General features: G+C 42.2%; 2 long non-coding RNA genes across 2 annotated transcripts in view; one reads left to right on the forward strand and one right to left on the reverse strand.

The window, feature by feature from the left end:
- LOC139745827 (uncharacterized) overlaps positions 1–25,657 on the reverse strand; it is a 112,384-nt gene that overhangs the window by 80,507 nt on the left and 6,220 nt on the right. The window lies entirely within an intron of this gene.
- LOC139745956 (uncharacterized) lies at positions 13,471–23,819 on the forward strand. The gene is made up of 2 exons (XR_011712026.1): positions 13,471–13,738; positions 22,521–23,819. It is a non-coding gene; the product is annotated as an uncharacterized lncRNA (long non-coding RNA).

Raw genomic sequence — 25,657 nt, forward strand, 5'->3', positions numbered from 1 at the left:
GCTCTCAAGACATGTTCTCAAAGCTATAAACAGTTTCTTCTTTTAGATCAAAAATGATAATCATCTTACCACGGTCTTGTACTCAAAAGCTTCAGTTTACCGAGGGGATATTGCACGTTCACCCTCCACCCGCATTTTAGTCATATCCATCATTCGGGGCAGAATCCAAACTCAAGACTAAAGAAAAGAAAGGAAATCTTTTCACTCATCATTTCACTCCCCCACCACCGATGAAATATTCCAATGTATATTTCATATTGATTGTCTACATAACTTTCCACCGATAGATTCCAGTGTCTTCATTAACAGTGCGATACAAAGCCTCATTAACCTCCCCGACACTGATGATATGTCTCCTCAGTGTACTGAAAGGCCTGAGCATAAAGCAGCTTTACCTTTATAGGATGCAAATGTGATGTTTCTGTCGTAGGGATATCGTTACGGTAGAAGCGCAGCTCATTAAGAGAATAGTGTGACGTATATTAATGCCCACATAAAAGAGAGAGACTTTCCTCTAACTTTATCTTCTCGTTTCTTCTGTTCCTTTCTGTAGCTTCTGTCTTCCGTTATTCCATATTCGTCTGCCTCGATTGGTATATCAAAATAAGAGAATTATTTGTGGGAGAAACGACTCATCTGTATGAGAGACGTGTCCCTGGTCCCCCTTATCTGTGCTAGTAACTCTTCCTCACCGATTCTATTTTTCATTTCTTTTTCTATCAATTACCTCTTATCTTACTCTAGAATTTCTCCCTCGTCTTAATTCTCTATATTCATCTTTACTTCTCCAATTTTCCAGCACTTCAATTTTTCTCCCCTTCCCACCTATCCTGACCCCCTCCCACCTCCTTTTCCTTTCTAACATGTAACCTCCCCTGCCACCCACCTCTCTAGTTTCACCCCTCTTGTCACTCGCTCACCCCCTACCTCACTCCCTCCCCTCACCCTTCTCTCCCTCTCCTGATAGTCTCCCACCAATGTCTACTACCCCTACCTACCCCTCCCCCTACCCTTCCTCCCCTTCCCTCGTAGCATTTCCATCTCCTTATTGGAAGACAAATGTCCATGCTGAAGTTGCTAATGGCTTCCATTTTCAAGGAAATTGCCTCCCACATTAACCTCGACAATTAATTATTTCACATGGCTAGGTCCCCACGCGGCCATTTTTGATTACGTTCGAGGTAATGACTCGCTCTTTACCCTCTGATGAATACGGTACAGCCAGACGCGTTCCCGCGCCAGCATGGTTTTTCGAGGTAAAGGTCTGCTGGGCGGTGAGAGGCAGGGCAAGGGAAGGGAGGCGGGCGGGCGGGTCTTGGGATATTTCTGTCCCGTGATTACCAAACCCGAGAGGATTTAGTTAAAAGGAAAGAAGAAGAAGAAGAGTTTTCATGGTGAAATAAGATTCTCCTGGGTTCGTAAGGGTAATATGGTAAGACAAAGAGGTGGACGGATCAATACAGTGCTGGCATGCATAGCAAATCTAAGGGAGGGGGTTGTGGGGGGGTGAGGAAGGATCGAGTGGGGAAGTGTATGTAATAAGGGTCACGGTTCTCTCTCTCTCTCTCTCTCTCTCTCTCTCTCTCTCTCTCTCTCTCTCTCTCTACATTCTCGAGCAGCAGGGATTTTCCTTCTCTTTCGAAGTATTTCATTTATGTCTTAATGTCCTGGCTATAGCCGAGCTTTGAGTAACCTCTTTCACACAACAGTATGACACACACACATACACAAAGGTTTCCGTGGTGTAGCGGTTAGCGTCACGGACCGATTCACGCACGGGTCCACTTGGGTTCGAATCGCTCGAGCGGCAGTAGGCCCACAGCCAACCTAGCTGCTCATTTATTCCCTGGGGGATTTTGATAAGCTGGTACATAGCTTAAGTTTCGACACTGTGTGTGTGTGTGTGTGTTCATACATACATAGAAGTAAAGACATGGTACATATATACAAAAGGCGTGGTGTAAAAAACACCAATACACAAATGGTAATCGCACACACAAACATATATATTATATATATATATATATATATATATATATATATATATATATATATATATATATATATATATATATATATATATATATATATATTCAAAGATTCCAATCACGCAGAAAAGTCTTTACCGAGGCCAAACCTTAAATGAACCATAAAGATGAACTAGAGAGGTTGGGAAGTAAGGAGAACATAAAAAGAATCTAAGAGGCTTTGGGAAAGTGGAAACCTACCTTTTGAAAAGGGGAAGGTCACGTCTATTGAGGAAATCTCGACAAAGGTGAAGAATCCCAAAGTTTGGCGGTGTAAGGAAAGAAACCATCTTAATGGGCCACGCTCGAATAACGAACTGCTTGCAACTCAGTAGTCGTGTGACCTACTGGTTTGCCTGCCAAGTATTATATGCGGTCTTTCTAGTGGTAGAAGAAGCGTACAGCCTACGAGTCCAGTTCTCGGGGAGCAAAAAGCGAAAAACGAAAGCAATATCCATAGAATAAGGAAAGAGAACCAACACCAATGACGTAACACAAGTTTGTCTAGTGGTCGGATTGGGAGATTTGATAATTTTAGACTCCCTGGTATTGTGAACTGTGACGCATCACCTTCCGTCACCAGTTACGCCTGTGACGCCCATGTTCGCCAAGGTTACGTGTGGGGTCGGAACTAACATTTCATTTGGCCAGGTGTTTATGAAATACATAATGTTGCTAACACATGACTAAATTCATATTTTTATTCAATTATACATGAGATTTTGATTATATATATATATATTCCTTCGATTCCACAGGGAAATGGATCAAGCTCCATATATATATATATATATATATATATATATATATATATATATATATATATATATATATGTGTGTGTGTGTGTGTGTGTGTGTTATAAGGTTTGGAACAAATAAAAAAAAACAAATGCTCTCACATCTGAATCAGAATGTCGGACAGCACAGAAGCAAATATCTGAAAGCGTAACATCGACAGACGAATAAATTAAATCCGAACTCCCAGTACACAGTGTGGAGTACTATACCAACATTAAAGAGCATTCGAAATTGCCCTACACTTTTGTACAATATTTCTCTTTATATCTAAAGTGTTAAGTGAAGAATATATGAACTGCATGATGAAGTTACTTTTAAACTAATAACCCCAAAAAACTGTGTGGCGTATTTAAAATTGGACGGTACTTCGGTTTCAAACCTTTCTAATTCGTTCGAGTGCTAGAAACTACATGTATGAATTCCACCCACCGTCTGAATATAACATAAAAAATGCTTAAATATCTTGAGTACTTGCATAAAAAAGAGCATCAACAATTCTTAAAAGGATATAAATCAATATAGTAATTCATATACTTTAGAAAAAGATATAGAATATCAGTAATTAGGCCTGTAAACGTTTGTATTAAAATATAAGAAAAAAAGAATTTAAGGATAAAGTCAATAAAAGAGTCAAAGGAGAATTGAACCCTTTAAAACCGTTACGGTATGGAGGATCAGAAGTAGAGTTAGGGTGGGTTGCGGGTTAGGGTGGTGTTGAAGCCCCTATGGCCGTTATGGGTTCCCTTCAGCCAGACTCGGCCGCCGGGTGGGGTCGGGGGTTGATGGGGGGGCGGCGGTGACGTTTTAAACATTTGCGCTGAACATTAATCCTAAACTTGCGTATGCAAATACGACGCTGTCATTTTCGTTACGAAGCGAGGGAGGATAGGATGATTTTTTTTTTTTAAGCGCTTTAAGGGGTGTTGTTTTAATGCCCGTGAAATCGTGGGTTCGGTGTTAAAAACTGTTGGGACTTTCATGGAAGGAAAAGTAATAAATAACTGGTTCATTCACTCGTGCTTCAAAATTAACGAAGGAATTTCTCTCATGGGGTGAGTTAGGATTTTGATTCGTCCCTTGTAGCGTTCAAGTTCGGGTCCCAACTTAGGTGTCAGAGATTTGGGCAGAGTCTCTCTCTCTCTCTCTCTCTCTCTCTCTCTCTCTCTCTCTCTCTCTCTCTCTCTCTCTCTCTCTCTCTCGACGTCCGTTGAGTGTTAAGAAGGGGACGACCCCCTCGGATGGGAGAGAGGGCTGGGCGGGGGGCGGCAAGGGGTGTGTGGTGGTAATAGTGAAGGGGGGAGGGAGGAAGGAGAAGGAGGGGGAAAAGGAGGGAGGGAGGAGGAGGAGGTGGTGGAGGGGAGGTGGTGACTGACGCACTCCGGTGGTTTGCCGAGGTGGGTGGGTGTGGGGGGGGGGGGGGTCTGGTGGGAGGGGGTTGTGTGGAAGAGTCGTTGAGGGGGGGGGGGTTGAGGTGGGGGTCGTCCTCCTCCTCCTCCTTCCATCCATAATAGGACGACCCGCGATGCGCTGGATACCATGTTTATCTTATGGCTCTGCCGCCTCAACTCTTTGACAATTCTTTCCCTCTTCTTTTATTTTTTTTTGGCATCCATATATACTCTCTCTCTCTCTCTCTCTCTCTCTCTCTCTCTCTCTCTCTCTCTCTCAGTGTAGAGGGGGTTTGGGAGGCCGGGCCCGGGGTCATTGTGTGCGGGCTGCCTGACGCGGGCTCCGCCGGGCCGACCGTGAAGTGTGTGTGTGTGTGTGTGTGTGTGTGTCTTTCCCTCCATCTGCCTGCTCTCGGGTGGAGGAGAGAGAGAGAGACAGACGTCCGCCTATCGATGCAAGATTTCCCGAGACTCCTTCATTCATCACTCGTCTAGCTTGTGATTATGGTACGAGCACATCGCTGGTGATGACCCGAGAGAAATTTTGATACAGCGTGCAAATATATATATATATATATATATATATATATATATATATATATATATATATATATATATATATATTCGGAAGGATCACAATTTTGCGCGTGATCAAGATATTCCTGTTAGTCCACGGGGAAAATGAAACACGAAAAGGTCCCAAGTGCACTTTCGTGTAATAATCACATCGTCAAGGGAGACACAAGAGAGAAATATAACAGTCAGTTGATATACACCATTTTCCCCGTGGACTCATAAGAATACATACATACATATATATATATATATATATATATATATATATATATATATATATATATATATATATATATATATATATATATATTCGTGTAAGCGGGCGGAATATTTTGATTAATATCAACTAGTCTTTTTTTGTAACGTTAAGTAGCTATCTAGTCGAAAATTAGATAAGAAAATAAGATAGAAAGGTAATGGTAAATATCCATCGGTCTTCAGCAAAAGGGGCATTTAGGAACATATATATATATATATATATATATATATATATATATATATATATATATATATATATATATATATATATATAAGATACAAGAACTTCGTACCCACGTAACTAATCTGAAATACCATTTCAATACAGCAAATGATTCAGTAACTTTCACGCCAGATATTAAAGACTGTCAAAATACAATCTTTTTTTTTCATAACTTTTTTTCACAGGATATTAAAATAAAAAAAAAAATCACGTTATGAAATTCGCTATCCTCACCGAAATGCCTTGCAATCAAAATCAATATTTCGCCAGTAAAGAAATATTAAATACCAAACGCTTATGGATATCTCCACATACATCATGACTTCAGTACTATCCATATATGTAATCTATACACAAAAATCACCGATATAAATTAATAAAACTATAAAGTATTTTTGAATTCACCTGAATACAAAAAAAAAGTATTCCAAGACCCCATAATTTTTTTTTTTTTGTCATAATTCGCTTAAATAGAACTCAGGATCCAATATAGAACCTTCTAATTAATCTAAACCCGCCATAACATCGCTCGCAATGAAATTTATTCTCATAATCCACTTATACAAATATATGTTTACTCCCGCCCAACCCACTAAATGAAAACCAAATGTAATTTCTTGTAATTCGCTTGAATATAGCGCAAATTCTTTTGTAATCTAAGGATACAGCGTCTTATAACCCATTTTTGTATATATATATATATATATATATATATAATATATATTCATATTACATACATACTAGCTCGCTTAAAGCAAATTCTATATGTATAAAAATTTTCTAGCTGTCTCACAAGATAGTTATTCCTATATTGGCAAAAGAAAAAGAAATTGAAATATATGAATAATGTTTCCTAATTTACCTCTGCACAGAAACTTGTATTTCACTCCAGCCGATGAGAGCGATCTTATGTGAGAAACGGGCGACATTAAGGTCCTTATAGATACGACGCCAAAATTTTTATAATCTACAAGCAAAGGAATTTTCCCCTATTTTTTTTGTATAACTGGACTCTTACGTACGTCAATACTCCACACTTACACCCACCGACTAACCCGGTCTTTAAATTCCTGTAGACCTGTTTCTGGTAGGGGGAGCTGCTGCTGCTGCACTGTGCTATTCCCGGGCGTGGTTGAGGATGGGGTGTGTGTGTGTGGGGGGAAGAAGAGGAGGAGGAGGAGGAGAGGCGGCCCCGGTTATGGTCGTATTTTAATGTACGCTGCCGGGCTCGTGTCCCAATAATTGGATTAAAAGCTTAATGAGGCCAACATCTTGCGACTTAAGCAAGATGAACACTTACACAGGGGTGGCTGTACAGGGTCCCGTGTTGGGGGGAGAAGGGTTTAGGGGGGAAGGGGGACAGGCAGGAAGATGGGGGGCGGCTCTTTCACCTCGCCACACCACACGACCACCACACCACACGACCACCGCACCGCACCACACCCTCCTTATTCGTATAATCCAAATCGTTGTTACGTGGCTGCGTAGCAGTTCTCTTTCCCCTCAAGACACCACACACACACACACACACACACACACACACACACACACACATATCACCGACTTCCCTAATATCTTATTTTCGCTCGCCCTTTAAGGTTGTGAGTGGGGGGGAGGAAGGGAGGGGTGGAAAGAAGGGGGAACGGGGAATAACACTGTGCCTTGACTCCTTTAACAACCCCTGTCTCTCCCCTCGGAAGTTGTAAGGGGAGCATTACCTCGTTAATTCCTCACGCTATCAGTGTGGGACGGGAGGTTGTGTGGGGGGAGTGTGTTGTGTTCTACCCTCCCCAGCGTCGACTCTGTATCGCCTTCTGTTGCTGCCCCATCGCTGTTCGAGTTTGCTTTCCTCCCTCCTCCTCTTTCCGGTGACTTTCACCTTCTGTTACGCTATAGTATTTGATTTTTTCCTCCTCTTTCCGTTGGTTTCTGTTTCACCTTCTGTTGTATCCTGATCGTAATGGGTCAGCTTCTTTTCCCTTCCTCCCTCCCTCCGTCCCTCCTCCACCTGACGCCTCCTCATCCTCCAATCCCTCATTCTTCCCATGTAGCGAGGAGGGGGGTTCGTTTGACGTGCCTTCCGCCCCTCCACTCCTCTTTCTAACACCTCTCTACCCACAACCCTGTGATCTCCCCTACCACACCCACCCACCAGGGTTATGTAATGGATGGTAGGGTGGTTGTGTATACCCAAAACCTCACAGTCCGAGATTGTGTGGTTCCTGGTTTGGTTTTCCATGAAATCGCGTTGCTTTTTATTGCTCTGTGTCATGGTTATGTGTTGATGTTGGAACTAGTTGTGATATATTTCGTTATGTTGCGTTTCCTTCGCCTTACGCCTTGAACACAGTCGAATTCAGACAGGAACAGACCGCTGAATCTTAATGAGCCTTTCTATGATAGGATTGATTCATCAAATAAATCCCATATAGAGTTGCTTCTCCAGTTCTTAACGTCTTCTGATAGACTTCCCAAGTCACAAATTATATTTTTAATGTTTGCGAAAAACCGAAGTAGGTTAAGCCAAACACACATTTTCTTTTCCAGCCAATATGTCTATGAAAAGCTACAAACTTCAAATATATATATGTATATATATATATATATATATATATATATATATATATATATATATATATATATATATATATATATATATATATATATATATTTTTTTTCTTTTTTTTGCTTTGTCGCTGTCTCCCGCGTTTGCGAGGTAGCGATATATATATATATATATATATATATATATATATATATATATATATATATATATATATATATATATATATATATATGCGTGCGCGTGTATTTGGACTTATTCATCTATCACTTGACTTAAGTACGTTAAGATGCACTGGAAACTAATTCACAATCAAACATTCCAGCGAAAGGAACTATATACATTATATATATACATATATACATATATATATATATATATATATATATATATATATATATACACACACACACAAGTATTCAGCATATAATGTGAAGGTAATCATAGTGTGTGAGAGAGAAGCCAACACAAAATTACCACTCCGAGGATATCCTGTGCGATACCATGACTGGGGAAAATACGAGAGCGAGGAAAAGACAAGAGCCAAGGGATGGCAACAGATGGCTCACGGACCAACGCTGGTGCAGAGCGGGGGAGGATACGACGACCGAGTCTTCAAAGAAACACTGGCATGAAAAGGAAAAAAAGAAGAACAAATGTAATGAAAGAAAAATGACTCGGATCTTATTCATCACTGCAACTACCTTATTATTGTTCTATTATCATGGTGTTTCGGTAATTGTAAAGTTCTTAGGTTTGAAAATAAAGTAATGCCGTTGCATTACGGACCTACCGAATTTCCAAGGCTCTAAGACTAAAGCGTAATATTGAGAATATCACTTGATAAAGAGATGTTAAAGAAAGTCCTACAGTAAATTTGCATTTTTTTTTTTTTTTAGAATGAGCAACTCTTCAAAAACTGAAAGAAAATCAGACGAGAATCAAACGCTCTAACACACACACACACACGCAAAAAAAGATTGGCGAACGTATCCGCTCTCGCTATGTATATACGACGCGGATCTAAGAGTTTCAGACGTAACCCAAGATCCGAGCTGGTGTGGTGTGTTATGATGTTTCCAGGTTGTAGATCATGATCATGCAGTAGCCAATAACCACGATATCAAATTGCTGTGAAAAATTCTCATGAACTCACAGACGACGAGTTTGAGCACTGCCAGTCGGAGGGGCGGAGGGTCGCGTTCGCTGGCCTTATGCCAAACAGGATTTGACCCAAAAATTCAGGTGCTTGAAAGCAAGGGCATGGAGACCTTTACGGAACGACGCAGCAAGAAGGCAATTACCTGCAGGACAGTGGAAGACAAGATAGTAAAATCCAAGACGATTGTTTCTCAATATTTCACAAGGAAAGGTCTGTTATATGACAGAACGTTTGCCTTGACAATAAGAGCATTAATCATTATCTTAGCTAACCTCTTCATTTCTCAAAGCCCCCATACGACCCTCACTGTCGCGTGCCTGAAAATGTATCAGAACATTTACTAACATTGCACCTGCGTCATCAGTATATTGATTATAATTTCTTATCTGTATCCTTCAAATTCCTTATTAACCTATTTTGTGGAGGTCTTCCCTGCTAACGTTCTAAAAGCCTGGGTCTGGCACCTGCAACAGGTTTATACGCCGAGGTGGTCTTTGCAGTGGAGCAATGGAGAGGGTAGTGCTGTTAGTTCTGCATCCTCTGTATGCGCACACAGATACACACACACACATGTCTATATATATTGTAGACGATTATATTCAGTTTAAAGTCGCCATCATTAATTCAACATTCCCATTCCCAGTTGTTACCAGAAAGAGACCTGAATACGAAGTACCTATATGCCTCGACCTTGGGCAACAATAACTTTCCCAAAAAGTTATATATATATTTTTTTTGTAATGGGCCCTTTTATATGGAAACTTCTTTGTTCTTAACTCAGAAACGAAGGTGAACATGATACTCGTACAGTTTGAATGTTCGTATACCAAAACTGACTATAGATGATACGTAGAGAGAGTTTGAATGTTCGTATGCATTTGAATGTTTATACGATACTCTATATCCTATCAAGCACGATATTCTTTTATTTCCGAGGAACCCCAACCCCGCAGTGTGCCTGACCAAGTCAAGATGAGTGGAATCAAATCCTTCAAGTGTTGGACTACCTGGAAGTCGCTCATTTCATCCAGACGACCACATAATGACAGACTCTTGAGTTTCCCATACTCCAGTTTATCGTGGTTCTGAGTATAGAGAGCACAGTCCTTTGGAGTTCTGATGTTCCATTGTCTAATGTTAAGACATTTCCAATCTACAAAATCCAATAAAGAGGTTTAATTTCAAAGATCTTTTATTCCAAACGGGTTGTGATGATTACCTTTTTAGAGTTAAATCATCTATAGTTGGTTAGATTTGAGAAATTGCTTTGGTTAAAAGGTAATTAACACAATTTCGAGACCAGGTGCAAATTTACAAAAGAGTTAAAAATAATTTGGCACCATTTTTTTTTTCTTTAAGGTGGTAGCTAACAAAAACCCACATATCAAAGAGTTATCTATATACCCCACCGAGTCAAAGATCTGATTAATTCGGGACCAAATCTATAAGGGTTTTAATATTACCTAAAACCCCCACTTTACAAGGGTTTAAATTACCTGCATCCCAAAATTACCTGTGAGCTTTAGAACACAGACGTAGAAAGGCCTGACCATCACGAAAGGTAGAACTCTAACGTTAATGCTCGTGGATAATTAACCCTGTCGTTGCATTTCACGATTTATTTTTCATTTCTTGATGAACATAATTATGAATCATACCTCGGGAGTGGAAGATTTGACACGTAGCCACTGTTTGATTATCATCATTTCTGACCTGTAGACTTAGTACTGCTCATGAATTTATGTTTATGGTAAATAACACTTATGATTATCATGTCATTATCAACATGAATATTTCATCATTTTTGGAGATGAATATTCTAGTTGTTACTCAATATGAATTACCAAGATCATTGCAAACATGTTACTAGCTCATCACGGGTAATATAATCAATGCTATTTTCGTTAATATAACATACTATACTAATCTGAGAAATGTATATCTTAGAATATTACTTATTGAAATATACTGCCAAGATTTCGTATTCATACTTATCATGATAATCATCATTATTATCATTACGATGACTGTCATTTTCATTATGAATATTGTTTTAACTAATATTCACCATATGTATTATGAATCATTCTCAGATGATTATGATTCGAGGTCGTAACTACTGTTACAAGGACATCATACGTAAACGTCCAACCACCCAATGCCAAAGGGAGGAACTGGTGCTTTCAAGAGCCATCTTTAACGAAGAAGTCTTTGATCTTTCCTCACGAAAAGATGGTGGAGCAAATACCCTAAGGTAAATGACTTGCGATCATTTAAGGGATTACCTTTTTGCTCGTATGTACAAATGAATCCGAGGAAAAGCCAATGGAAATACGACTTGAGAGGTAAGGATAGAGGTAAATAGGTGGGTCACTGGATAAGAAGGTAGATGGGGAGGGGAGGGAGGGAGGTAGGAAGGCCGTTAGGCACGTAGGTTGTTAGGTAACAGGTTAAGTAGATAGGCCTATGGGTAAACAAGCAATTAGGGGTTTAGGAAAGGAGGCACGGAGGTAGGCAAGCAGACAGGTGAGGGGGCAAGTTGGTATACCTGCACATGAACATACGTAAGTAGGACGGCGAGTGAGTAATTGCCAACGACGTCAGAGAGGTGGTAAGGCAGTTTAGTCAGCAAATAGCTTAAGTAGGTGTAAACGAACTCTGGTAAATATTTAAAAAAAAAAAAAAATAAGAAACTATTCTATAATTACGACGCAGAAATGCATTTAATGGCAGAATACCTACCTAGCGGGTCGTGCTAAAAGCTCATGGCTGCAAAAGAACAGTCTTAGGTGCTATTATTTCCTATTTCTGTCGAGTAAAATGAACGCCATAAACAATAGCTGCAGCAGACAATGTTACGAGTACTGCTTTTGTTTTCACCCTCTCTATACCCGCTGCTATTGTTTTGGCTCAGGGTGGCTTTGTTGATATTGTTTACAATTTATCAAAAGGGGGGTAATCGATCACAATAAAAGGATGTAGACAAGTTAATTATTCTTATTTTATTTTCCTCACTGAACAGATTTCATTGCAGGTGATTTTACTGTCAGAGAAATAAATGCTACTGTCCATTAAAGACGGTGTGATAATGCTGACTAAATGCGAGAGTTTGATAGATTATAAATGATCCTTAGCCTCTACGTCAATAGTTATCTAATTCGTAATCACAGTCTTCAAGCTAACACACGCTGCTTTTTGCAGTGGTGGAGCCTTCTCTTGGTTAAGTCTATTCTTACCACAACAAAAATCTCTCGGGGAAATAATAGGTATAATAACAATATTCTAAGTACATGATCATACCTAAGAACGTTAGTATTTGATAAGTATAATGCTCCGAAAAATATATATATATCAGCATATTATCAGCTTAGAAGTATAATGGCATATTTGTTTAGTGTTATCTTGGAGGTATATGATATTTCAAGATATCAGCATTAAAATCATAAACCAATTTTCATTGATATATATATTAATATACTTTACTATGAATAGACATACAAAAGTGACAAACTGCAATATTTTTGTTTTTGCCATAAGATGCCATCAATCGAAGGTACACACACAGGCGGAGATATCTGTACAAATCGCAGAGACGAAATACAAAATTATCAGAGTTCAAAGTTCTCCACGGCAGAGATTGGAAGTCCCAGAATTTTCATCGCCGTTTCCGTCATCATTTAGTGTCGTTACAGGAAAAGTTTTCAGGTTGTAGATCTTGTTGAAACATTTGTCTCGCGTCTCTGAGACCGAGACTTTCCGATTTATTTTTGACGTCGCAAACATCATCGAAAGGACACACACACATAGTGGTCCGTTTTTTAATAAATTCCTTGGTACTCAAACATTACATGATGAACGATGGTTTCCATACACTGAGGATCTGATCCCGGTAGTGTGTGCGTGTGTGTGTGTGTGTGTGTGTGCGTGAAATAACCGTAGTTGTGGCCAAGATCCAATATTGGTCCTCCTTCCGTCAGTACAAAGTAACCATCTCGCTATATGATAAAGGAAAACCAGCGAAACACCTTCAGCAATGAGACAAACTCAAGTTTCCACAGCGAAGATATTCCCATGCGAAATATTGTTTCGTACCTTGGAACACTGCTAATGTGTAGAATTGAGTGGTTGATGCGAAGATCTCTTCGACCAACACATACCTGAACCTTCAAACCACGAGTAGACATCACTATCTACACTTACAGATCGGTAGGTCTTCAGGAAATCGAGATCAGAGAGAAAGGCAACCCACCTTCATGTGACAATGGAGGAGGAGGAGGTGGTAGACCTCTGCTCGTGTGTCACCCGTGGAACCGGGTTGGTTGGGATAGGATCGGGGGTGGCTGTAGTTCCCAGAGCGGCCGCTGGCGGCAGCACTCACCACGCCGCCCCCGCCAGCCCTTCAGATGCTGATAGTGTTGATATATAAACAAAGGCCCGTGTACGTGCGTTATATATGTTTATATTGTGCCGATGGTTGTGCCCGGTGGAGACTGTGCATTATATATAATTTTGGATCTGTAGAGTTTCGTATAACATCGATTTGATTATGGGAACTAGCATGTCAAAGACTAAGGATTAAGTGTCCTAAATTTCCAAGAAATTGTTCATATATTCAGAACATTGCCGCGTCAGGAGACTAAATTCCAAGTATGTAATTATGCGTCACTGGGACAAGTTGGTACCCCGATTGTAAGAGTCTACGTTGCAAGTCTCGACGGAAAATGCGCCCCCACCCCCCGTCAGGTGTGTCAAAGACTAAATCAATGTGTTATGCTGTCTTGTGAGGATGATGGGTCGTGTTACTAGAAGACGCAGCAAGTGTTAGAATCAAAGCAACGTGAACGTGCGTGTGACTTGCGACAGCCACTTTGTTTATCTAGTGGTAAACCTATATCCCATCTCGTGGATCGCTGTATGTTCCATTGTTTTCTTTCTTTATGCCTTCTTCCTATCCTTCCCCCCTGGCCGAGGGACACCTCCCGTACTAAGATGCACATCTTCAAATGTCCCGCAAGATCGACCGTGATCAAGGCGCCGCCGCACGGTCACCTGGTCGAAGCCTCGGAGAGAAAAATCACAGCAGCCTCGAGACGTCTTGAGGTGCAGCAGCCGCAGCCCTCCCTCCTCCTCCTCCTCCTCCTCCTCCCATGTCCCCCCCAACGGAAACCCCATCATCACACCCCGAGGTCTCGAGACACACGTCCTCAGCCTCTTTGTCGCAGTGTGTCGCCCTTCTTCCCTGTCATTCTCCCGTGGGTCTCTCATCACCACCCCCCTGAGCCCGGCCCATCCCCCCTCCTTTTCTATTGTCCCTTCCTGTCCTCTTTTGTGGCCTGCGGTTCACATGTCGCGCGTGTTTACGGTCTCAATGTCATCCTTTGTTAACCGCGGAGTGTCACCCGAGTAGCTCGCCGGATCCCGCTTATACCGGACACCAGGTCCTCAATCCCCCTTCAGCAGCGTCTGCCATTATCATCCTTTTACTACACACCGTCGATGCACGTTGCCTGTAGAGAACGCAACGCGGCCGCAGATTCCCCCGGGAGGAGGAGGGAGGTCGAGAGGAGTGGACCATGGAAGCGGAGTGTGTTGGGAGGTTGTCCCCACGTGGCTGGTGACACTGGTGGCGCGTGTGGCCTCAGGCTGACGTCTTTACAATCCGGAGGACCTCACTAAGGATGGGAGAGACACTCGCGGCTCCTCTAGGCGACGCCCGGGAGAATAGCACCCTGATGACTTTATGAGCTCCGTGACAACGAGAGAGGAATGGATTTGTGGGTGTCTCGTGCCACACGACGCGGGGACAAGGGAACCTCCTATAAGGTAAATGGTCACAATGATCGGACTGGGAATTTACGCAATCATTCATGACATTGACCGAAGAACAGTGAAGTGGAAAAAGTAAAGGACGACACTTCGATGATAAAAGGATTGAAGAATCTAATATGCATGACTCCTCTGATATAGTCTGATTACATTTCAATATATATATATCTTAGATGCGACGGCTGTGGACAGACTGACCCAACAAGGATTCGAACATACGCGCTCAACCCTGAGCGGCCCGTGAATGCGTCACGGTCGGGAACGCTAACAACTACATCACTGAGGCTCACGTATATATCAAGACTCCTTTCGAAGTAGTAGTTCTGATGTTATCCAGGACCTCTTTCCAGAGGATTCTGAAAACCTTAGGCTGCGCTACTTCCAGTACCAGGGAAATGTAAGACTCGAAGTGAAGCATTCATGGACGACACCATGATCTCAGCGAAACACCTTCGCTAAAGATGACTTATCCCTATGGTTAAGAGAGAAAAAGAATACTGCCCAGGTAACAGTTTTGAATCATCCGTGGTCTAGAATCTAGATACACACAGACGGAGCATTTCAGAGTATGGGTGAAGGGCACATATCTACAGGTAGGTGAAGGCCAGTATAGAACATGCAGTGGGTGGACATAGGAGGATGGCAGGAACCTCCGTGGTATAAGGAACCTCCGTGGTGTAGTGGTGAGCGTTCCTGACCGTGACGAATTCACGGGCCGCTGAGGACTGAGCCAGCATTGGTTCAAATCCTGGACACGGCAGTCTGTCCACAATCCACTCAGTTGTTCATTTCCCCTTTGAGCCAGTCGATAACTTGGGTCCCTGTCTTAGGCTGTGGAGTTTAACGCTATATATATATATATATATATATATATATATAAACCTTACATGACCCTTCTACAGTCGCTTCTGGAGCTCATTGACCGATACAATCATTTTGAGAGAGTTTTTCGACGAGATTGTACTCCGATGATACAACTCTATCGAAAGCGATTCTTAACTCGCTGCCTGAACATGCAAAAGGGCGTAATGTACGGACGAGATAGAGCTGGAGCTTTTTTTGGTATATAGGGGGCGACGTATTGTCGGTGGACCGATCCAGGGCAAACCATGGAAAGGTCTATGGGACCTGGTTGTGCATATGGGGCTCTAGTTTCATGACATAGTACACGATTGTTAGAGATTGGACACGAAAGAATCATGCCATTTCTTCGTCTGTTCGTGGTGCTACCTCGCTAACGCGGGAAACTGCGTGCGAACAAGCGTGATATATACATAATGTGTTGTAATATAAGGGACAAGAACTCTGCGTTCCTGGCCCAACTTGGAGCTCACCTGTCACCCTTGTATGTCGATGTATTGTACCCAGTGTACGTTCTATACTCGCCTCCACCTACCCGTGGACGAGATTCCTTCGCCAGTGCTATCCCCGAAACGTCTTCTTCCTCAAGTTTATAGACAAATCGTAGATTATGAATAATCGCTACACGTTTCGCATGTTTGATATCAACCTCATTACCATTATAAAACTCTTCGTCCCCCTTTGATGGGGTTCTGATGAGGCTGCGCTGCAACCTGAAGCAGGGAAATGAGAGACCCAATTTGGATGGCGAAGTTCCCAAACGAGTCTGTACTCTCTTACGTCAACTGACGATGAACACAGCCTCGCCGAAGATGGAATTTTTGAACTTCATAGGTGTTGCTGGACCCCGCCCGCAAGGTGGGATCACCACACGCAAGGCTGCACCAGGCGCCAGATGACGAAAACGAGTCCGGGGGTCGTCAAAGACCTTTTCTGTCCCAGAGGAGCCCACCTTACCCTGCTCCCACGTGGAGCACAGCCTCGAAGCTGTGAGGGCCACTATGAAATGGCTCCTTGTGTTGCATATCACGATGATAATATAAATCAGTGTTCGAGATAATGCAAAGGACAAGATACGTCTGATCAACTTACGTTCATTTTTTTTTTCGTATTATACTTTAACGAAGGACATCTTTTTCGGACGAAGAAATACGGTACCTGTTTAAACAAACTCATTTTGGTATTATGACAAAAACTAATGGACGCAAAACACAGAATTTAAGGAGCATTTTCCTTTCACGATATACGCCAATTTGCTTCGACACGCAGGGAAGTACTTGTATAAAGGCAACACCATCGTTTATCACTTATAAGTAATGGGTATGTTATGAGCAACGTACGTACATATAATCAAACTCGGTGGAACTTTTGAGACGCTGAACTCCTTTTCATCCGCTGACGATGATGCGATCTCGCCGAAGGTGACTTTTCACTCGCGGCGTAACCACATACAGGAGACCTCAGGTAACACACACACACACACAAGAGACTCCAACTGCATGAGGTTACCAAGAGTGAAAAGTCACCTTTTGGCGAACCATGTATCAAATAACTTCTCACACCAAAGGAGTCCATAATTTCCCAGTTACTGGCGGTAGCACAGCAGGAACCTCTGAATAGGAGGTCCTGGGTAACATCACGATTCTCTCTCAGTAAGGAGTCCGGAGCTCGTATACATGAATGCGTGTGTGTGTGTGTGTGTGTGTGTGTGTGTGTGTGTGTGTGTGTGCGCGCAAGAATAAACTCGGGTGTCTTTGGAACATGGTACTTTTTATATGACGAAAACCAAACCATAGATTAATACGCCTTTTTCTTTACGATCAAAACGTATTTGGAGGAGGAGAAACAGGAAGGAAGAAAGGACGACGAAGAGGGGGAGGTACAGAAGAGGAAGTTAATATACCGAGTAACCATAGAAAAATGGGGCGCTCTAGAGAGTCAGCCTGTGGCTGGTGGAGGATCACGGGGTGTCAAGTCTTTGCGGAAGATCCTCTTTGGTAAATACAGAGCGGCGAGACGAGGAGGCTAAAGGTCGCTCGCTCTCTGGGTAGAAGCTGTAGCATGAGGCTCCTGTGTTCCATTGGTTCTCAAGTACGAGAGTTTCCAGGAAAGTTAATGCCGAAGCACATCGTCATACTTAGTTCCCTGTAGCCCCTAAGGGGTCGATGTACCATGGTAAGGTACTATGGAAAGAGAATTAGATATGGCTACCTATTTACTCTATGGTACTTGGCATCCTCCCTCCACGATGACCCGACACACTTCTTACCATCACAGCCATGAACTCGGTCACCACTACCATGACTGGTGTTCTCTCCCTTCCCCCCTACCACCACAAGACCATTCTAGCACTGCCATGAGATGTGTGTATTCCAAACACCATATTATCTTTTTCGGCAGAGTCACGCCATCTCTTTCCATGTTAACACCGTGACGGTGGTCTCATAGTTCCATCCATGGAATCTAGTTACATCGAAGGCTCCCGTCTTCGCCGCTGGTGACGGAATCCATCTGACCTACGAGGAAGAAGGAAGGAAGGATGGATGGACGACGATTTCTTCTCGCAATTCAGAAGGTCATAGGTACGGTAAACATGGCGCTGTTCCGATCGGCTAGAACGTGAACTGTTCAAAATTCTTCGTTTTCGTAGGTGAACCATTTTTCTACGCCCCGCTTTTTGTACGTGGTCTTCTTACGCCCCGCTTTCGTACGCGAAATGTTTTCTACGCTCCGCTTTTGTACGTGAACTGTTTTCTACGCCTCGTTTTTGTACGTGAACAGTTTTCTACGCATCGCTACTGTACGCGAGCCGTTTTCAACGCCTCTGTTGTACGTGAGCAGTTTTTTTTTTTTACCCATCGCTTTTGTATGTCAACTTTTCTACGCCCCGTTTTTGTACGCGAAATGTTTTCTACGCATCGCTTTTGTACGCGAACTCTTTTCTACGCCCCGTTTTTGTACGTGAACTCTTGTCTACCCCCCGTTTTTGTACGCGAGCTCGTTTCTACGCCCCGTTTTTGTACGTGAACTCTTTTCTACGCTCCGTTTATGTAGTAAACTCCTACGCATCACTTTTGTACGTTAACTTTTCTACGCCCGATTTTATCACCGAACTTGGTTGGTTGCCTAGTTGTTTGGGCTTCAGGCCTATTAGCTGCCAAGGACATTTGAGGTTGTTTACGTCACGCGACAGTCCACAAACCTTAAGTAGAATTCTAACACCTTCAGGTGTTACAAATAGTTTCTAAAACCATGTCTTAAGGATAATTTCTTTCTAACACCATGTGTTAGGGACAATTTCTTTCTAACACCATGTGTTAGGGACAATTTCTTTCTAACACCATGTGTTAGGGACAATTTCTTTCTAACACCATGTGTTACGGATAATTCTAACATCACATCTTACGAATAACTTCTTTCTAACACCTTCAAGCGTTGTATATAATTGCAAGACCACATATACTCTCACAATGTTTATGGCCTATGCAGTAAACCATTTTCATATCCATCTTTTACTGTAAATCAACTCTTCTATGCATCTGTATGTTACCAATCTTTTTCCTTTTGTCATACCCGTATTTTTCAATTTTACGACCCCGCTTTTCTTTTTCTTTTTTTTTTTTTTTTTTTGTTCGTGAGCCGTTTTAAACCCTACTTTTCCTGTATGTGAACAGTTTTATGGTCTTTTTTTTTTTCTTTGATATGCGAGCTGTTTTATGCCCAATTTTGTCGAGAACTATTTCCACCTCTTTTTTCTTGGTGTAGATCTTGCGTATGTCTCGTTTTCGTTGTGGTAAGAGTTATTCAATGTCCCCGTTTGTAGCCTGCGAATTGCTTTACACAGTTTTTTTTTTTTTTTCAAAGTTCCAAGTAGTTTGTTCTTCATTTCTGATTTCCGAACATCCGCTGTTTTGAGTCATGTTCTCGCTGTTGTACATGAACTGTATTATGTCAGGGTTATGTTGTACATGAACTGTATTATGCCAGGGTTATGTTGTACATGAACTGTATTATGCTAGGTTATGTTGTACATGAACTGTATTATGCCTCGCTTCTGTTGTATTCATGAACTGTATAATGCTTGTACATGAAGTGTATTATGCCTCGCTCTTGTTGTATATGAACTGTATTATGCCTCGCTTTTGTTATATTTATGACCTGTATAATGCCTCGTTGTACGAGAACTTTATCATGCACTGGTTTTGTTATATCTAAACTATCATTATACCCCGCTTTTGTTTCGAGTAAACACCCTTTTATCTTTCCTTTGTCCAGAGTAAAAATTTTCATTTCCTGTATTACTGTATTCGAATTTCAGTTTCGTTCATGTGACCCTGCATTACGCTACAGTATGTGGCATGTGAATTATATTGTGTCCTGCTTTTACCGTATGTGAACTGAATCATCTGTTCTTTTGGTATATAGGAACTGCTATACTCTGCCCCACTATTGTTGTATGTGAAGTATATATCATGACCCACATTTGCTTTATGGGAACTATAGTGTCCCAGTTTTGTTGTATGTGAAGTATATATCATGACCCACATTTGCTCTATGGGAACTATAGTGTCCCAGTTTTGTTGTATGTGAAGTATATATCATGACCCACTTTTGTTCTATGTGAACTACAATACGTCTTAAGTTCATATATGTGAACCATATCCATTTCCCGCATTTGAACTATATTATGTCCCCGCTTTTTACCTTATGCGAACCATATTTTGTCTCGCTTTAGAAGTATGTTAATCATACCTTGTCCAACTTTTGCTATATGTGAACGATACAGTACCCTTACTTTCGCTGTATTTGAACTAAGTATCCGTCCCGCTTTGCTGTGTATATGATTATATTCAACTATGGTTATGCGTGCAACTGCTGGTTGCATAATCACGCAGGATTTCTCGCTAGCGATTGGTTACACGACTTGTATTCTTCTGTCCGAAGATTCCTTTATATCAACATTTCCCGGTCTATGTATTCTTACACCTGGGATTCTGTGTATACTTTTTGTTTTTGTTTTTTTGCGCGACTTGGGGGTCTCTCGATCTTGAGAGTTAAAACTATACTTTTGCATGGTCCAAAGAAGCGGTTCTCATTTCGCGATACTACAGCCATCAAAGGCAAAGAACTTGACTGACCTTCAGGTTTCAAGATCAAGTTTATAGCCACAAAGTTTACTTTATTTTCCCCCTTAAGACTGTCGATCACTGAACGTATATTTTACATACTGCGAGGTCCGTAGATACGAAAGTTTTTTTTTCAGGTTAAAATGAGTCGTATTAAAATATGAAACTATAAAAGTTACCTTGCATGCCAGTCTCATAACCGTCCATGGACCTGATCGCCGTGAAAACTCTTGGCTTCAGTAACTTTATCCGTGCATGTGAATACGCAAACCCAGGTACAACATACAGGAACGATAGAGACATTGATGCTGACTGGCAGACAGAATCATTGAGTATATCGGATTTATCAAAATCTATCGATGAAAATACGTAAAAAAAAAAAAAAACCTTTTAAGAGAGGCATTTACGATTGTATGGAGAAGTCTAAATCTTTCTCTGTATAGAAGAGTTTTTCATTTTTTTTTCTTTTCGGTTGGGTTAGATTAACATTAACACAACCTCTGGGTAGGATTACGCGTTTCGAGTGTAGATTTGCGACGTCAGGCAACACTGACGGAAACGCACGGTTCGATGTTTTAACCATCCAAAGATGATAAACCAGTGTGTTTATACAGCTCAAAGGGGGGGGGGGGGGGGGGGGGGGGGGGGGGGGAGCGAGCGTTCTAAGCATCCCAGTGCGATATAGACCAATGCCTTTACAACCTAGGAAGGAGGACTTTAGCTACCCAAATGCAACACGAAGTTTGATACACATTAAGTATATTTCAGTATCTCGGTGCAACATAAACCAATACATTGATACATCGTACGTTTATTCGTTTGAAGTATCCTAATGTGGTATAAACCAATGATACAATATATATATATACGAGTCCTAGATATTCTAATGTGACATAAACCATTATTTTCACATCCTAGTTACAAGTGTTTTAGCCACCCTAATGCAACGTAAACCAACGTTGATACAATCGAAGTATACTTGCTCTAAGTGCCCTATTGCAACATTAATGTTAATACACGTAAGTATACTAGTTTTAATTATGATAATACACCTAATTTAAGTATGATAATACACCTGAGTATACTTGTTTTAAGTACGATAGTGTGATATAAACCTATGTTAATACACCCTAGTTATAATTGTTTTAGGCATTATAATGCGATATAAACCTGTAGTATATTTGTTTTAAGTATCCTAATTTGCTATAAACCAGTTTATACAACCAAGGTTCGGGTGTTTTAGCCATCTTAATGCTAAATAAACCAGTCAGTGTTAATACAACTTAGATGTACCTGCTTTAAGTGTCCCAACGCAACATGAAACCAGTGTTAGTATAACTTGTGTATACTGAAATCAAGTATTGATGTGACATAACCAATATTGATATATTCTTGGTATACTTGGTTTAAGTATCTGGATCTGATTTAGACCAAAAAAATCAATACAAATTAGGCATACATGTTTTAACTATCTCAAGGCCACGTATAATTTGTTTTATAAACCAGCAGAGGTGTCGTTTATATACGTAAATGTTAAATGTCTAAACTCATAAAAAAAAAATCAGCGATGAAAACAAGGGCATAATACTCTTACCATTTTCAAAATCCAGGTATCAAAAAAAAAATCTTTTAAGGTATGATAATTTCTGTAATATCTACAATGATTCAGATTACGAGGCGAGACAAACTCCTTATCTTCTTGATGTTTACAGGCCAGCGGCGTGGGAGCTACTGAGCCCGGATACTCCGCCGTGGTACTGTATGGGCGGGCCTACGGCATGGCTCCACCCCATCGCTCCATATACTCCTCCCCTCAGCGTGACGTCACACGCCCTTGGCTCCACCCACTCTGACGTCATACTTCCTCAAGCTCCGCCTATGCCATGACGTCATGACAGCGGGCCGCCTATTCAAAGCACGTGGTCAAGCTTGGAGCCTGTGTTTTGAACCGCCAAACAAGCTTAACTTCGTCCCGTCCGTTCGGGACACGTACGGTCACTGCCCGTGGACGATTCACCTATTTTGCATATGTAACCATGGATTGGGTGGTTTGTCGAGAATTAATATCGTAATCACAGGTGGTTTATACATCCAAGATTATAGTCGCCACGGGGTCTGCTGGTCTACCACCGTCAATTAAAACTCGTAAGATTTTTCAGCAACCTTATTCTCAAGCTTTTTCGTATTAGCCTTCAACCTTGGAGGTGATAACTTCATATGACGTTTCAGTGCGCTGTATCCCCACGAAGGCACGAAAAAAACAAAAAAACATGTGCATGAAGGAAATGAATGATGAATGAGAACTGAAGTCAAGACCTGAAATATTCATGAACATACAGGGTAGCAGCCTTCAGCGTGTCCTGAAGTGTGATAAGGGATCGTGGGGGTCCAGGCGATGGCGATCGAAGAAAAAAAATGGGATCTGGTGGGGTCATGTCTACCGTGTGATACAGTAGGGTCCTCCTCTGCCCTCCTCTTGCCTAGGGCCATACGAATGCCCTAGGGACGAAACCTACTGCCATCTGGCCCTCTGTACCTGCCTCCCCTGCCCCCTCTTTGGCTAGGGTCACACACACAACCCTAGGGATCGGGGCTACAGCTGTGTGTGGCCGCCCTCTGCACCTGCCTAGGCTCACTCACAACCCTAGGAATGGCACTACAGACTCACGGCCCTATGTATAACAGACCTAGGAGAGGGGGTTTGGCGACAAGTGACCTGGGGTAAAACATGACCCTCGCTTTAGTATACATAGGGTCACGCACGCTCCACGAGACTGAGGGAAACAAGATGCAATCCAACAATGTCTTGGTAACATGGGGTTGTATACGGGACATCGCACGTGGATTGGTCCTCAAGGCTGTTGGCTTTACGTAGTAGACACGAACACGCTTCGTGGGAATTCGTGGCCAACCCCTGCACTCGTGGCGGGTCGAGCACATCAAGTACACGAACCCAGGAAGGACTGCAGTGATGTAGTGGACACCGAGAATACAGCAATACATTAAAGAAGAGTTCTAGACTCTCTGGGAACCTTCTGTGAATTGGGAGTAATGAAGTTTAGGCTGCGAGATCTTAGTGTTGAGGTACTCTGGCTGGAGGGTAAATGCCACATGGGCATAGCTAGCAAGACTTAAGTGTGAGAGACGAGAAACCTTCATAACACAGTAGAAATTTGCATAAAAAAAGGTTCGTAATGGGCGTAATAAGTTATGAAGAATTTACAACTACCAAAAGATATTCTGATAAATTGAAATGATAATTGATACAGCGAAGTAGCCTTGAACTACAATACAGGGAGGCCGACCCGTGCCAAGCTGAATATTGGACTGGCTATAGATACGTTCAACATTTCTATTCGTCAAAATAGTGATCCATCTCGTCCCTTTGAAATAAAGATGTTAAAACACTGCGTCACCTCCGTAACGAATCAAAATTAGTTCCTTATTTCACGACGCTTCCGTGAATGATGTGGTAGATTTAGTCTCGGCCTTCACTCTTCATTCAGTTCATTCATATAGAAACTATTCATTCCTCTCCCTCTCTCTTTCTTCAGCCAGAGACAGACCCCCCCGCACAAGAGTCGAGTGATACGAGACTCGAGCGATCGGCAACTCCGGGTCGAACTGATGGATCCGGTCGAGCAAATAGTTTACATTCGGTCGATCGGCGATTCCTCTCTCTCTCTCTCTCTCTCTCTCTCTCTCTCTCTCTCTCTCTCAAAGTCGACCTGCATGACCCGCCCAACAGCTAAAAAACGGGCTACTTGGGTCAGCCCTTACGTACGTACATACACAGGAGACCACAGGCGAGGTTCACTTGAAACATCCAACACAGAGTCATCCAGTTTCTTCTGTTCACGGTTCGCCAGAGCCTCTTAACCAAACCCTGGGTTCTTTCCGACCGTCCATATTTATTATCTACACCTTAAACTAATTCCAGCATTCCATATATATATTTTTTTTTGTTGTAAATCAGTATATCATTACCTCTATTCTGACCTTTCGAGAACAAAAGACGAAGCTAAATCCAACGCGTTTCCTCATTTCGAACGAGAATGTCGCGCAGTACTTTAAGTGTGTCCGGCACACCAGCGATTTTTACCAGCCTGTCCATTATCTCTCTTGATCGAACGTTCGGTAATGACCTTCCCCCCCCCCCCCCCCCCCCCCCCGTAAATATACACTGCTAAACAATTCTTTTACGAAAGGATATCGAGGTATTTTTTAATTTCCCGGCCGCATAACTACCTCCCTGGCCGCTGAGAGGCACATACAGGAAAATATATAGTAACAAGGTAATCATAGGAATCCATGTCGCTCAGAAAGAGCAACGCCGAGAGCAAAAGTAATTAGACACAAATCCACTAACAAATACAGCAATGACGCATACATTATGATAACAAAGACAGAGCCGCTATCCATCGGAGAGGAGACGGAACCCCCAACATGTCTTCCTCTTGTTTATACGACAACTTGATGGCTGCAATTAGGTAGTTAGGTCATTAGCATACCATTTATTGTTCCCACGTCTCGCCTGACCACTGTAGAGGGTGTGTCTCGGGACCAGTATCCCTACTAAACCCCCCCCCCTTACACTGGGGGGAGGGGGGGGGGTCCCAGACTCGCTCAACACTAATCCCAGGATCAGGCGCCAGCGTCCCAGACGCCTATCCCAGGCTCGCTTAACACCGTCCCAGGAGCATTCCGAGTCCAAGGTTCAGCTCATGACTATCCCATCACCGTCCCAGGAGCTTTCAGAGTCCATGGCCCAGCTCATGACTATCCCATCACCGTCCCAGGAGCTTTCGGAGTCCATGGCCCAGCTCATGACTATCCCATCACCGTCCCA

This window comes from Panulirus ornatus, chromosome 63, assembly GCF_036320965.1.
Source record: "Panulirus ornatus isolate Po-2019 chromosome 63, ASM3632096v1, whole genome shotgun sequence".
Classification (NCBI taxonomy): domain Eukaryota; kingdom Metazoa; phylum Arthropoda; class Malacostraca; order Decapoda; family Palinuridae; genus Panulirus; species Panulirus ornatus.